This window comes from Lactuca sativa, chromosome 8 (assembly GCF_002870075.4).
Source record: "Lactuca sativa cultivar Salinas chromosome 8, Lsat_Salinas_v11, whole genome shotgun sequence".
NCBI classification, from domain to species: domain Eukaryota; kingdom Viridiplantae; phylum Streptophyta; class Magnoliopsida; order Asterales; family Asteraceae; genus Lactuca; species Lactuca sativa.
In genome coordinates, this window is record NC_056630.2 from 306,836,934 (window position 1) to 306,854,034 (window position 17,101).

Here is a 17,101-nt window from a genome sequence, read left to right on the forward strand (position 1 = left end):
GTTGAGGTGACTTCTTTCACTGGAATCTCTTTTGTGCCACTTGAACTTGGAACGTTGAAGTTGTTAGGTTTATTCAGAGGTTCAGGCACATATCTACCTTTGGTCTTCCATGATGTTCGTTCCAACAGACCGACTATTTCGTTTGCGTTGTCTATTGGTGCAGACCAGAAAAACTCATTACAGCCATCTGCATTATCTTCGTTTACTATGGCAGTGAGTTCGGCTATCTGATGTTCGGTTACTCTTGTGACCGTGTACACCTGATTAGGAGTTGTTCTAACCTTCTGAAACACGACTGCCTTTTCTTTAAGGATCGGGGACTTAGTTTTGGAAAAACGAGCAAATTCCACAGAATTTTCAGAAATCAGGTTTTTGTGGTTTTCAGGTTCGCTTCTGACGAACTCAGAACAATCAACAACATCCTCTATAGAAATTTCACTCATGTCATCGTCCTCATTAAGTTCTGATGCATTTTCAACATCAATTTTATTTTCTAAACTCAATTTGGTACTCAATGAGTCAAATTTTTGTATGGTTTCGGCCCTGAGTTTCAACTTATCATTTTCATCCAAAAGATTTTTAAGCATGTCCTTATGGTCTTTGGACTTAATAAAAGATTCAATTTTGTCCAGACCATACATATAAGTAGGATTGAATCGTCAGAAGATAAAACACTTTCACAGTTGTATGCTTTGGCATCAATTTCATCTTCCTTAAACTCAAGGAAAGGAAAAATCATGCGATGTACCTTCTATCCTATTTCACAGTTTAGATGCAGTTGAGTAATGTTAGCATAAAGCCTTTTGGCAATCAAACAAAAAACATTCCTTTGTTTTAACAATTTGAGATTGTCTCTTTGCAAATAAATGTTTTCATCTCTAGACTTAATCAGCTCCAACTCTTTCTGCTCAATCCACATCCTTCGCTCCTCACCCTTGGATGACACCCTGCTTATTTCGTCAGTTAGATTAGAATTCGTGACCCGTGTTTGCGTTAAACAACTATCTAGATTTGAAATTCTTGAATTCAAGTTATTTAATTCCTTTTCATATGATTTTTGTGGAATTTTAAATGAAACAAAAATAGATTGTACCTTCTTGATCAGTTCATCAAGTTCACTGATCTGCACACTAAGAGGTTTCGCTGTAAAGCATAAGTCCTCTCGCTCCTTGGCCTCTTCATTTCCACCATCAGTGTTGTATCCCCTCATCTGAGATACATCGGTCACCATAAGACATCTTCCATTAGTTTCACCACTTTTTGCATCATAAGCCTTTCCATGAGAAGGCTTTGTCACTTCATCGTCTTCTGAGTCAGTCGACCACACCTGCACGCCACCGAACTCATCATCATGTACCCAACCCTACACAATAAGAGCATTCATAGAGGGATTAGTAGCAGCTTTCTTCCTTTTTATCTCTTCCAGTCTTTTCATAAGACTTGCTTCTTCATCTTTCTCTTCATCTTTCTCTTCATCTTTCTCTACCATCTTCTTCAGCACGCAATCTTTTGCGTAGTGATTCTTCCCACCACAGTAGAAGAAACTGACACCAGAGTCAGCTTCACCCTTCACTTCCTTTTTCGATTCCTCAACCTTTGGTTCATCTTTCACCTTTTCAAAACTGTAGCTTCCTTTCCAATTACGATTTTTGTTGGTAGGGAACTTTTTCTTCATGAACCTTTTGAGATTTGACACCATCATAGCATAGTCTTCGGCTGTCAGATTGTGATCTCCCAGATTTAGATCCTCTTCGTCTTCTGCTACACTCTTACCTTTGGACAGAAGCACCAGAGACCCCAGATTTGAAACCACGCTTTTCTCTTGCAGCACTATCTTTTCCTGGGATTTCAGAATCCCCACCAGTTTGGCCAGCGAGTACGATTTGAACTGCTCGTGTGCTTTAACCGTTGACACAACAGCTCTCCATTCGGATCTTAGGCCATTTAGAAAAGTGACCTTCTATTCGATGAGCTTCCTTTCAATATCATGTTTGATCATCTTGCTGAGAAGATGATTAAAGCGATCAAATGTCTGCGTAACAATCTCATCAGGATTCTACTTGAACTCTCCAAATTCAGATAGAAGTAAAGTCTGAATTGAGTGTTCCAGATCTTCATCTGTGGAATACAGCTCTCGCAGTCGATCCCAGATTTCCTTTGCTGTACTGCAAGAACTCACCAATCTAAACGTATCGGATTGAAGAGTGAATCGAATTAGTCTCAATGCCTTAATGTTGCATTGAAATTTCTCATTTTCGTCCTGAGCAACATCTTTCACGTCTTTCAACAAATCATTGTACTCCTTTTGAGTTTTAATGAATCTAGATGTTCCTTAAGGAGCAAATGGGCCAGATATAATAGCTTCCCATATCAGATACCCATTATCTTCATATCCAATGACATAGTCTTCAAAGTGGTGCGTCCACACTTCGTAATCTTGAGTGTAGAGAATTGGAATCTTGGTTGTAGATCCTATACAGTTTGAGATGTTAATAGGATTAGATTGAGAATCGTCCATGCTTGATCGATTAACCTGTTATAAGATCAGACTTTGTAATATGTAAAATTAGGGCAAGATGAATAAATAATGAGATACGTCAATTATGGAGTGATGGCTCAATAAATATCAATGAATGCAGAAAAAACCCTAATCACTTCTTTCACAGCAGAAACGTGTATGAATTACACAGTCTCCCGCTCTGATACCAATTGATGAGATATAAATCTCTTTGATCATTTAGATCTTAAACAAGTTTGCCAAAACAATTCAAACAAAGTAATAAACAAGAGAATGAATCAACAGTATGCTTAATGATTCAAATGATTCAAGCCTCAGCAGAGCTCGACAAAGAACTTCCGCTGTAGAGGCTTTTAGGGTTACAATTGTTATGAACTATGAAATTTGAATAAACGACCCAAACATTATGTACTAAGATGCATGCAAGCATTTATAAATACTTAAACCCTAACAAATAAATCACGGATGGACAGGACCAATCCGGATACAAAAATGGACTAAGAATCGAGCCCAAGACGCAACACAATACACTCAACAGGAGAGATATGATTTGCACTTTACAAGTCGGTTGCACATTGATCATATGAAAACGCACCAGTAACTTGGTGTTATAAAACGTATTGGTGTGTGTGATTTGATGAGTAAACAGAGCAAGCATATGAGTCGAACTTTATCCGTTCCTTTTACCCTAATAGGGATAAAAACAATGTATGTGGGCCCCTCGATAATTTAGTGATGACAAACCTAAGCACTTGGCCAAGCCTGGACTGATTTGATTTGTTCAATTAGTCGGTCGTCATAAATCAGAAATCGTGAAACAACACATGAATAGAGAGAATGATTATAATCCATGTCTTAATTCATACTATATCTTGTGGAATGGATGAATATATGATCCATTATCTCATGGACGCGTCATTGACTATGTCTGAGTTCGACAGCGGCTTTTGAGAGCTACAATTGCTTGTTGGGTTTTGAAGTCGCACTTGAAGTTATATTTATTAGACTTATCCAAGTGGGAGACTGTCGGATTAGGTGTCTAAGCCCATAACTATAGTTAGTATGTACTTGACCCGAGAGTAGCATGGTTTATTTCGGGTTCCCTTCACCAGAATAATTTGATAGGATGGATATTTGAGAAAGAGGTTATTTGTGATTTATTAATACATTATAACTATAATATATTAATTGAGAAATCATATTATTTAATTAATATTGGTAAAGAATTAATTTGGAAGTGATCAAAAAGAGATTAATTAAATTAAGGGGACTGATTAAGTAAATCTGTAATACATATAGTTTCGGCCAATGATCCATGATTGATTAGTGATGGACTAAGTTTATGTGAGAGTCAATGAAGTGTTAGTCCATAAGGCGTAGCATATGGATTATGGGATTAAAGGCCCAAGGAATGAATTAGCGTTCACAAGTTGAAACCCTAGGAATTCCACACTATAAAAGTAACCCCTTAGCTCCAAATTCACCACCCTAAGGGTTCTAAGAGAACCCTAGCGGATTTTGCTGGTTCTATGAAGAATGGATAGTCATATGGCAATTATGGAAAAGTTTCCATAATGGGACATAGATATGAAGAATCTATGAGTAAGTTAGAAACTTTTATGCAAGAAGGATGTTCAAAGGAATGCGCTTTGAATATGAGACTTCGTGTATATGGAATTGTCTTGTAACAATCTCCAATGGATAGTTTTGGAATTGGAAAAGTCTCTTTGAATTGTGTACATAGTCATTGCAAAAGGATCACTACATACAAGCTTAGAATCTAACTGATTACAGTAAGTGGTAAGGACTTGGCATTCTCACACTTACTATAAGGATTTGGAATTATGAAATGAGTGTCATTAGAAATGATTACAATTGATCTATTTCACAAATTCGAGACCACAGGTGAACATAGTGTGCATGCTTGGAGCATCGGATGACTATTTTTTTAATTCAAGTATTAAGTTGATCAGTCAAAACATTATACAATGTATAATGTGTAACCGATATGGTGTTTAAATAAAAGGTGTTTTATTTATATTCAAAAAGTTTTGAGACCATATTGGATTTGATTATTCTTGTGTTTTACTTCGCATGTTTTACTTCCTGAATAAATAGATTATTCAAACATCCACAGTCAATCATAATTTGGAAGTAGGTATTGAGGTAAGACTGTCTTGAATCCGTCTGTAGATTGTCTAAAGTGTTAGACAAAACACAAGTTTGTTGCAGTATTCATGAGTACTCAAGTAATATGATTTGAGTATTGGATTAAACCCACACTCATCTGCATCACTTCATGGATTTTATCACGGGTTATTGTGAGATGATAATATCTTATATTCTTGAAACGGAGAGATATGAGTTGCAATTTACAAGTCGGTTGCACATTGATCATAAGATAATGCAGAAGTAACTTGGTGTTAGAAAACGTATTGGTGTGTGTGATTTGATGAGTAAATAGAGCAAGCATATAAGTTGAAGTTTATCCGTTCCTTGTACCCTAATAGGAATAATAGCGATGTATGTGGTCCCCTCGATGATTTAGTGATGACAAACATAAGCGCTTGGCCAAGCCTAGACTGATTTGATTTGTTCAATTAGTCGGTCGTCATAAATCAGAAATCGGGAAACAACACATGAACAGAGAGAATGATTATAATCCATGTCTTAATTCATACGATATCTTGTACAATGGATGACTATATGATCCCTTATCTCATGGATGTGACAACCCGAAAAACTTCTCGCGTGCACTCTTCAATTCTTTCAAATATTAGACTTATTTTACTATATGGTAATACCCTTTAGAGTCTAATGAAGCGTTCTAAATGTGATATAATCAAGGTAGGAGTGTTAAGTGAAGGGTTTTGAGCATTCTAACACTTCCTAAGTGTACATGCAACCCTAATAAACCTTGGATCTATGTTTTTCTAAGATACATGCAAATAATTATTTTTCCAAGGTTCATATCCTAACTAGCATGGCATGGGGAACATGAATCAAATAAAGCTAGTAGAAATACTTACCTTGAAGTTGTAGTTGATTGCTTGGAGTTTTAGAGCCTAGCACCAATAGTGTGGATGCCTCAAGTGGAAATCACAAATCACCACAAACTTGGAACTTTGAGAGAATAGTCACTACTATCTTGAAATCGGCCCTCACCTCAACAAGTGTCAACTAGTGTGATTTCAAGAACCAAAGCCTCCTTTATATAGTGTGATGGATTAGGGTTACATCCATGTAAACCCTAATACCCATGTCTTTTCATTTCCATGAGATCCATGGGTTAAAGCTCCATGGAGTATCCATGGACTTTTCCATACAAGCCTAGCCCATTCCAAATAAGCATTAGCCCACACTATATAAATATAGAAGCCCATATTTAATTAGTAATATCTTTGATCTCTAAATTAATCCTAGATTAATTATAGATCACTACTAATTAAATAATATGATCTTATATTAATATATTAGAACTTATAATATATTAATAAATTATAACTTGTACTATTCTCAAATATTATCCATAAATTGTTCGGGTGAAGTGCAACCCAAATGGACCATGCTGGGTCGGGTCAAGTATATACCAAATATAGTTACAAACTTAGACACTATATCCAATAGTCTCCCACTTGGATAAGTCTAGTAACTATAGTTGCAAGTATAACTTCAGGAACCGATCAGCAATCGTAGCTCTTTAAACTCTGTTGAATTGGAACGCGCCATTTAAGATAAGTGATCATATAATCCTCTGTTCTAGATATCAACCGGACAAATACATGGAACATTGTCTTGCTTATTGTCCAGCATTTGTTTCCCGATTTCTGATTTGTTTGACATAGAACTCAACTGAACACATCAATTTAGTTCTGACCGGGCCCGGTACATAGGTCAAAACAAAATCATCGAGGGGCCCAGATATCAGCTTCTAATCCAAGAAGGAACAGATAAACTTCGACTCATATGTTTGTTCTACCACTCATTGAATTACACACAAAAGCACATTTTATAACATCGAGTTACCAATGCGTTTTCGTACAATCAATGCATAACCAACTCGTAAGCAACAAATCATATCTCTAGGTTTGAAGACTTATATGATATTACCGTCTCACAATCACTCGAGATAAAATTCCATGAAGTGATTCCAGTGAGCGTGGGTTGAGTCCAATGCTCAGAACTTATGAGCACTCATGATTGTTGTAGCCATGTCCAACACCTTAGACCTCTGCAACCAATCATGACAGTCTTGATTCATACCTACTTCCGACATATGACTGACTGTGGAGGTTTGAATAATATGATATACCAAACATAATTATTCTGGAATTCAAAACATGCAAAAGAAATATAGTAAACGATTGACAAGAGATAGCAACACTTTACTCATAAATAAAACACCTTTTATTCATCATCAAATGTCAATTACACTTTACAAATTTCATAATTTATCTAACTACTAAAACTTATATCATCCTTCAGCCCTATGCTCCAAGCATGCTGGAGATGCTTAACCCTACTCAGTCCCTTCGTGAGGGGATCTGTTGGGTTCTCATCTGATGATACCCTCTTCGCCACGAGGATCTCTTCTTCTATTCGATGTCTGATGAAGTGATATTTCTTGTCAATGTGTCTGGATCTCCCATGATCTCTTGGTTCCTTGGCTAAGGCAACCGCACTATTGCTGTCACAGAAAATCTCCATTGGCTCTTTTATAGTTGGTACAACTCCAAGATCTCCGATGAAGTTCTTTAGCCATATAGCCTCCTTTTCTGCCTCGCTTGCCGCTATATACTCTGATTCACAAGTAGAATCAGCCACTGTCTCCTGCTTGGAACTCTTCCAAGTGATTGCTCCTCCGTTTAAGGTAAAGACCCAGCCCGACTGAGAGCGGAAATTATCCCTATCAGTCTGGAAGCTGGCATCACTATACCCTACAACTCTCAAGTCATCACTCCCACCGAAGGTAAGGACCCAGTCCTTAGTCCTTCGCAGGTACATGGGGATATTCTTTACTGCAGTCCAGTGTTCCTTGCTAGGGTTCCCCTGATACCTGCTAACCATGCTCAAAGCAAAGGCTACATCAGGTCGAGTACACGTCATAGCATACATGATCGATCCTACAGCTGAAGCATAAGGAAGTCGACTCATTTCTGCTATCTCAGCCTCAGTACTAGGGCTTTGTGTCTTACTCAATCTGGCGTTACTCTGAATGGGTAACTCACCTTTCTTGGAGTTATGCATGTTGAATCTTTTCAACACTTTGTCCAAGTAGGTACTTTGACTAAGTCCAATTAGCCTTTTACTCCTGTTTCTCAAAATCTTTATCCCTAGGATATAGGCAGCTTCGCCAAGGTCCTTCATAGCGAAACACTTCCCAAGCCAAGACTTTATTTCCTACAGGGTTGGGATGTCATTTCCTATGAGTAGTATGTCATCCACATACAGTACCAAAAAACTGACTATGCTCCCACTAGCCTTGATATAGACGCAAGATTCATCTTCACTCCTTGAAAAGCCAAATTCCTTGACTTTCTCATCAAAGCAAAGATTCCACCTGCGAGGTGCCTGTTTCAATCCATAAATGGATTTCTCGAGCTTACACACTCTATCGGGGTACTCTGTACTGACAAAACCCTCTGGCTGAACCATGTACACATCCTCAGCCAACTTTCCATTAAGGAAAGCGGTTTTGACATCCATTTGCCATATTTCATAATCATGAAATGCAGCAATGGCTAACAGAACCCTAATAGACTTTATCTTGGCCACTGGTGAAAAGGTTTCATCATAATCAACTCCCGGAGTTTGAGAATAACCTTTTGCAACCAGTCGTGCCTTATAAGTGTGTACATTACCATCCATGTCGGTCTTCTTCTTGAAGATCCATTTGCACCCTACAGTCTTACGACCAGGTACATTCTCAACCAAGTTCCAAACTTGATTGTCATACATGGATTGTATCTCGCTATCCATAGCCTTTTTCCATTTAGCAGCCTTAGGCCCTGCCATGGCTTCCGTGTAGCTGTTAGGTTCATCCAGACCTACTAGTGTCTCATCACTAATAAGTGTCCCACCTTCCGCAGTAATATGGAAACCATAATAATGCTCAGGTGAAATCCTAACTCTCGTGGAACGCCTCAGAGGTACAGGCACATCAACTGGCTCAACAGGAGTTTCGTCCTCAAGTTGAGGGCTAGGGTTTGAAGTTCCTTCACCACTTGACTCTTGAATTTCTTCAAGAGCAATTTGCCTCCCACTGTTTCCTTGGCTTATAAATTCTTTCCCTCGAAAAACTCCTCTTCTTGCTACAAAGACCATGTTATCACTAGGTCTGTAGAAGAGGTAACCAAAGGATTGCTGTGGGTAGCCGATGAAAATACACCTCTCGCTTCAAGGTTCGAGCTTATCATGAGTCTCGCGTCTCATGAAATCCTCGCAACCCCAAATCTTGATGTGGTCTAGTTTAGGTACTTTACCAGTCCACATCTCGTGAGGAGTTTTGGCAACCTTCTTTGTAGGGACCAGATTAAGAATATGGGTGGCAGTCTCTAAGGCATACCCCCAGAATGAGATTGGTAGCGTAGCTCGACTCATCATGGAACGAACCATATCTAACAAGGTTCGATTACGCCTCTCAGCTACACCATTCAACTGTGGTGTCCTGGGAGGTGTCAATTGAGAGACAATCCCACATTCCCTAAGATAGTTGAGGAACTCTGAACTAAGATACTCACCACCACGATTGGATCGAAGCATCTTAATGTTCCTGCCCAATTGATTCTCGACTTCCTGTTTAAATTCCTTAAACTTCTCGAAAGTCTCTGACTTATGCTTGATTAGGTAGACATATCCATATCTACTGTAATCATCAGTAAAAGTCAAATAATAACGATTAGCATCCCTTGTGGCATGTTTGAATGGTCCACACACATCCGTGCGTACAAGATCCAACAAACCTTCACCCCTCTCACACGAGCCTGTGAAGGGTGACTTTGTCATTTTCCCAAGTAAGCATGATTCGCAACTATCATCTAACTTTAGGTCAAATGACTCCAAGACTCCATCCTTTTGTAGTTGGCTGTGACAACCCTATTTTTCCCAAAAAGCATTGTAAACACTCGAAAGCTAAAAAGCAATGAAATTAACCTCGAAAATAAAGTGTTCAACTATCTAAGTTGGGATACATCAAATATTAGATATCATGCCAAGGTTTCCAAGAACATAAAGAACGCTCAAAACCGGGTTATATTGAAGAAATTATAACCACTCGTATATTTACGACACGACGTTAAAACATTGTTTGACATAAAAAGTAGAATCTCAATAAAATACATTTTTAGCCTTAAGTATCTAAACCAAAGTCGTAGATCTCGTTGAAAGGTGAGCGTACATAAAAAGATCGCCCAAATTGGACCTCGTATGGAGAAGTTACGAATTTTCAAAGTTTCGTAACAGTAGTAGAGGGCTAAAAACTCAGATTGAAGATCGAGTGTTATTTAGCTATCGCCACCTAAACAGAAGTTGAAGATCTCCTCAGTGGTAATAAAACAATAAAAAGACAAATGAAAACCGACGTCGAATAAAGAACCTATAAATTTTTAACGAACTTTAGGAGGCCCGGCCTATTAAAAATATATCATTAAAAATAAAGTCAAAACTAGCCGACGGAGTCTAAATGAAAGTTGTAGAGCATAATCTCACCTACGCGTGGATATAAACAACGCAAAAAATGGAGCTCGTACGCGAAAGTTACGGAATTTAGAAGTCGGAAGCAGGGATTACGCCCTGCGTACTCTGGGAGTACGCCCCGCGTACTAGACCCAGAGTCGAGTCTCATCGGCCCGCCCAAGCTACGCTCGGCTAGACCCAGGAGTCCCATCGACTCGCCCAAGCTACGCTAGCTAGACCCGAGTCGTAAGCCATGACGCCATCTTACGCCCCGCGTACTCCGGAAGTACGCGCCGCGTACGAGGTTTTCCAGCCCTATAAATAGAAGGCATGAGCTCGAGTCTTGGCACACCTTCACCATTTCTCAGCCATTCTCCCAGCTCCATAGACCATTTTCTCACCTCGGTTTCCACACTCGAGCCCCGGACGAAAGATTTACGCTGCAGAGACCCCCGAAGAGCCCGACAACGCAACCATCCGCGGTCGAAGTTCTGCTCAACTTTAGCCTCTCTCTTCAAACTTAACGAGTGAGTTCATACCCCTACTTTTCAATTCTTTTCATGTTTTAGGGGGGGGATACAAGTACATTACAAATTAAAGTATCATTTTTATAATATCGTTCTTATAAGGTTTTGATACAAAAATAACCTTATGTTTAAAGTGTTATTATATCACCAAGTTGTTATTACCAAATGGGAAATACTTTTGAGAAACTATAATGAGTGTAATATTCAAGTGATTCATACGTTTTACACATACATCTCGACAAATGAAATGTTTTCAAAAGAAGTAAAGTCTTTATTATTGTAAATCTGTTTATACCTAGTAATGTGAGACAGCTTCACGTACGTTCGAGTATGCATTATTAAGTCCTGTATTATATACCATAATCCCTTGTAGGGTGAGCGTGATACTTGTGTATAGATCTATACGGGATTGACAATCCCGCACCCAAGCTGTTAGCTACAGCTAGGCCGGCAGGCCTGGGGTGACAAATGTCATAAGAGTTCCAACGCCTGAAGAACGTTGTTACAGGCCATCAATGTCAATAGCATGGTTATAAAACTCACATAAAAGTATAAAAACAAGTTTGATTTACGAGATTCATATATGCATTTCAGTTTTCCATTTTATCGTTAACACAAATTTTATCACTATTATTCAAGTATGGAATACACAAACGCACTCCAACACGGGAAACTTTTTAAATCATTTATAGAAAATATTGGATTTTCTGAAATCCTCGTTCATCGGTTTACTATCAAAAAGGACATACTTTTCAATGCAAAACACTTATGAACTCACCAAGTTAATTGTTGACACTTTTTCGAAACCACTTGTATTTCTCAGGGAATCAATAATACAGGTAACCACCAGCTTTTGGAGAAAGGAACACTAAGGATGTTTTATTATTGAACATTTATCATCTCATTGTAATATTCTTTTGCTATTATGTTTAACGCAACAACATACGTTTTCCTTATATATGTGATGGTTGTGTTACTTTCTTTACAATATTCAATGGTTGTGATACTACGTGAAGTCATCCACCCCCGAATGTTTCCGCCATTCTGGTTTGGGGGTGTGACATTGGCCTATGCGTTTCTTGCTTATATGTCCAAGGCGACAATGCCATAATGATGCTTTATCCAAGTTATTATTATTAATAGAATCAATATACAAAACATTATTTCCTAATTTATCTACAACAGATACAGCTTCATACACACCATCACAAGGTAATGCTTTAAAATAAAGAACATTATTAAAGAAAGCATCAATAGAACCAACTTCATTATTAAACGAAAAGGTAAACCCTTGTTTGTACAAAGCATGAAAGGAAATAATATTTCTTGCCATTCCTGGCGAATAACAACATTTATTCAAATCTAAATTAAACCCACTACTTAGCGATAAAGTATAAACTCCAATCTTGGTGACAGGTGAAGCTTTCCTATTCCCCATGATCAAGTTTATTCTTCCTTGCTCCACATTCTCACTTCTTCTTAGTCCCTGCAAGTCACAAAAAATATGAATACCACAACCGGTATCAAGGACCCAAGATTTAGAATGGGGTGAGTTATTAGATAAGATAGTGTAAATACCTGCATGGTTGGGTTTAACTTTCCCATCCTTCACATCCTGCTGGTACTTTGGGCAGTTCCGCTTCCAATGAGCCTTTTCATGGCAGTAGAAGCATTCAGCCTCTTTTGGGTCAGAAGAAGGAGTGATGAAACCTTTCTTGGTTCCAGTTGAAGAAGAACCATCAAGCGTCCGACCCTTGGTACCCTTCGAAGAACTCTTCCTTTTCTTCCCTCGACTTTTCCCGATTGCCAAAACCGGAGTAGAGTTTGGAGTAGGAGTGTTAACAACCGACTTCCCCTTAAGACCTGTTTCTGTGGTCTTAAGAAGTCCCTGAAGTTTGCTGAGTGTCACCTCTTCCTTATTCATGTGATATGTCATGCGGAATTGATCATAGCACGATGGTAAGGAGTGCAAAATGATATCTATTGCAAGATCTTCAGGGAAGTTCACATTAAGCTTCAGCAAACGATCCACATACCTTTGCATTTTCTGCATGTGGCTCGTGACGGATTCCCCGTCCTTCATCATGGCTGTTATCATGGAGCAGATGATTTTTTACCTCTCTTGTCGTGCACTTTGATGGTATCTTTCCATCAAGTCTTGGTGCATTTCATAAGGGTAGAAATCCTCATAAGACTTTTGGAGTTCCGTTGTCATCGTGGCCATCATGATGCATGCCACTTTCGTAGCATCCCTTTCATGTGCCTGAAAGTCAGCGATCTCCTGAGGAGTTGCAGTGGTCTCATCAATCTCCTTAAGCTCCTTATCAAGGACATATTCTTTGTCCTCTTAGCGGGTAATCATCCAGATGTTTCTGATCCACTCATTGAAGTTGGATCCATCAAAGGTGACTTTCCCACACACGTTCATAAGGGTAAAGGAGCCATTAGGATTAGAGCCAGAAGCAGCATTGTTAGAAGACATCTGAAAGAAGAGAGCAAGATTAGTTTAGATATTAAGAGAGTCCTTAATAAAACACCCAAATGTAATATTAAGGCTAGGATCCAATCACAATATATTATAACTTAGAAGAGGTATGCCGTAATCCAAGCTATAACATATTTGAAAGGTAGGTGAATGACGATTCACCAATTTCCACCATGAAAACCGAAACATTTAAATATTAGGTTTTTGATTGGTTCTTAGAAATTCCTAGATTCTTTGAGATTCAATGAACTTTTCAAAGGCATGTTTCAATCTCGAGTGTGCCCTTCAAGTTTTGTGACTGGGATACCGAGGATCACAAAACGAGGTGTGAAGTAACCATGCAAATCACTTGGTACCCTTAAAGTTTATCACTCAATTGATGTGCCGATAAACCACACACGCTCCATCGATACTATAATAAACCTTAAGTCACCCTTTACCTACCTTGTTAAGTCCAAGTTAGTGTGCCGGTTAACCACACACGCTCCACCAACGACTTAAACAAAGTGTAAAGTGTAATTTCATGGATTAGCACCTTATTCACATTTTTCCTAAAGTAACTAAGATTGGGAATTTAATAAAACATGTAGTTACTTTATAATATTCATCATACTTTTAATGAGAATTTGTAAGTCATTGTCTTACCCGTTCGGCTAACGACCCTTCACCGGTCAAGCAAGCGGTGGGTGAGAGTGGACACCCATTAAGTTGCCATTTTATAGGCAACAACCTTATACCCACCTTATAGATCGACTTCGTGAATGAGGCGTACTAGCGGTAAGATGACTTTGTTCTTATACATATATATATATATATATATATATATATATATATATATATAATTAAATCATAATAATATAAGTATAAGGGTTGAATTTTAACTTTTAAAATTCTAAGGGTTGGAACTAAAGTTTAACTTGACTTTACTTGTTCCAAAACTTGAGGGCAAGTTTTGTAATTCAAAACTTTTCATTTCTTGTAACTTATGAGTTTAATAGAGTAATAAAATGAAGACTCTTCATTTTTCTAACTCTTGTGTTCTTTTAATGGTTTTTTAACTCAAGTGACTTTTGGTTTTCCATAACTTGAGGACAAGTTATGGACTCCATTAAAGCACATTATGATCAAGAATTAAACTACCACATAGGTTACAAATAATTCCTATGATCATCTAAATATCATAAGATCAAGAACATGAACATAAGCACTTTCATGAATCAAAACTACACTTAAAACTTTGTAATTTTGATAACTGGTTGTTGTAAATGAATTAGCGAGACATTACACCAACTAAAACAAGTTTTCAAGTACCAAAACAGTTTAGGGTAATGTTTCTAATCCATTTCCAGTAACTAAAGTCGAAAATCTGGACTCTGTCGACCCTACTCGCCGAGTGCATGAACCTACTCGACGAGTAGGTTGAAGATACAGGTGAACTCGACGAGTCCCCCCATGGACTCGCCGAGTCCAGCAGTCAGACAGCAAGTTTTTCGACTTTTTCCATAATATTGCAACAAGTATCAAACAAACAAACCTAGGCTCTGATACCACTGAAGGGTTTTGAGCATTCTAACACTTCCTAAGTGTACATGCAACCCTAATAAACCTTGGATCTATGTTTTCTAAGATACATGCAAATAATTATTTTTCCAAGGTTCATATCCTAACTAGCATGGCATGGGGAACATGAATCAAATAAAGCTAGTAGAAATACTTACCTTGAAGTTGTAGTTGATTGCTTGGAGTTTTAGAGCCTAGCACCAATAGTGTGGATGCCTCAAGTGGAAATCACAAATCACCACAAACTTGGAACTTTGAGAGAATAGTCACTACTATCTTGAAATCGGCCCTCACCTCAACAAGTGTCAACTAGTGTGATTTCAAGAACCAAAGCCTCCTTTATATAGTGTGATGGATTAGGGTTACATCCATGTAAACCCTAATACCCATGTCTCTTTATTTCCATGAGATCCATGGGTTAAAGCTCCATGGAGTATCCATGGCTTTTCCATACAAGCCTAGCCCATTCCAAATAAGCATTAGCCCACACTATATAAATATAGAAGCCTATATTTAATTAGTAATATCTTTGATCTCTAAATTAATCCTAGATTAATTATAGATCACTACTAATTAAATAATATGATCTTATATTAATATATTAGAACTTATAATATATTAATAAATCATAACTTGTACTATTCTCAAATATTATCCATAAATTGTTCGGGTGAAGTGCAACCCAAATGGACCATGCTGGGTCGGGTCAAGTATATACCAAATATAGTTATAAACTTAGACACTATATCCAACATTAAGAAGGGTTAACTCGAAGTGTGGGAATCAAAATCGGGCCAAACACTCCAACACATGGAGTTTGCGGCCCTACACTTGAGTGTGCGGCCACACACTCTTGTTTGCGGCCTCACACCTTCCCAACCGCACACTCTACCTATATATGCTACCCTTAGATCATTCTTGAACACTTCCTTCACTTCTTCAAGCATAGAAAAACGAAAATCCTCTCAAGTATCATCCATTCTCCTTGAAGATCTTCATAAAAGGTACCAAGAACACCAAGAACACCAAGATCTTCATCTGGCCGCACACATGGCAGCACACACCACCTGGCAGCACACATGGCCGCACACATGTGTTGGCAGCACACTAGGCTGCACACCTGGCCGCACACACACATATAGTGTGTATTTTGGCCATACACCCTCTTGTATAGCCTTTTAAACCCTCATACAATCATATATGATCATAACACTTCATTATAAGTGTTTACTGGTCCCTAAGGTGGTCAAAAAATCATCAATTAGTTGTTCATAACACTAATTAAATCCATATATGTGCCTATATATCCTAAATAGGATTCGCACGTGTACTCAAGTCACCACTTGGCACCTAGTGTCTAATCCAACATTGTCATCAGAACCACTCACTGCAGGTGAGTTCGTACCCCTTTAATTAACCTTTGAAATACTTTTAAATGCTTTTATAGGGGGGAATACAAGTTGAACACTTATAGTTATTACATCAATCACATGTGATTAATAACTACAAAACCAATGATTTCATCACTGTTTCAAAATGTTTATCAATCTGTTTTACTTCAAAATGTTTTACAAACTCTTTTACTTGTCAAATACTTTTATTTAAACTTTATTATACTTCTTATAAATTGCATGTCCATATATGCATAGATATATAAGAAATGATTAAAAGGCTTAGGAAGGCCATCCGCGCTATTTCCTTTTCCTCGATTTGGATGTGGTCTGGTGGGATGTCGGGTAGCCGTCCGAGGTTCGTTTCAATATTAATTATATATCATATGTGCATATATACACATAAAAGTACTTTCATTATTCATGCGTTTCTATTACATCATTAGTAAGTTACCATCGGGGTAACACATGATTTCATTTATACTATTACTAGATCAATGAGTCAGTTCATTCATGAGTCATATACATTACATTACTATGAGAACATATACATTACATTACTATGAGAACATATACAACTATACTAGAGAAGAACATATACAACTATACTAAGAAGAGAACATATACAACGATACTAGAACAAGTAACATTACATTACATATACGTGAATACATTTACAATTGTGAATCACTATATCGGAGCATGCCTTAAATGTCATGGCCCGAGTTGTTACCAGAATTTTCTTGTAGGGAGAGCGTGAGTTTGCGTATAGATCTATACTGGATTGACTATCCTACACCTTGCTGCTAGCTATAGCCGGACCTGCAGGTCTGTAGGTGCCAAACATCATTCCGTGTTACGACCATTCATTATGTCATTGTCACCTGTCGATAGTATGGTGCAATTAAATCACATAATACCTTAATATAAACCCGGTTTAAGGTAG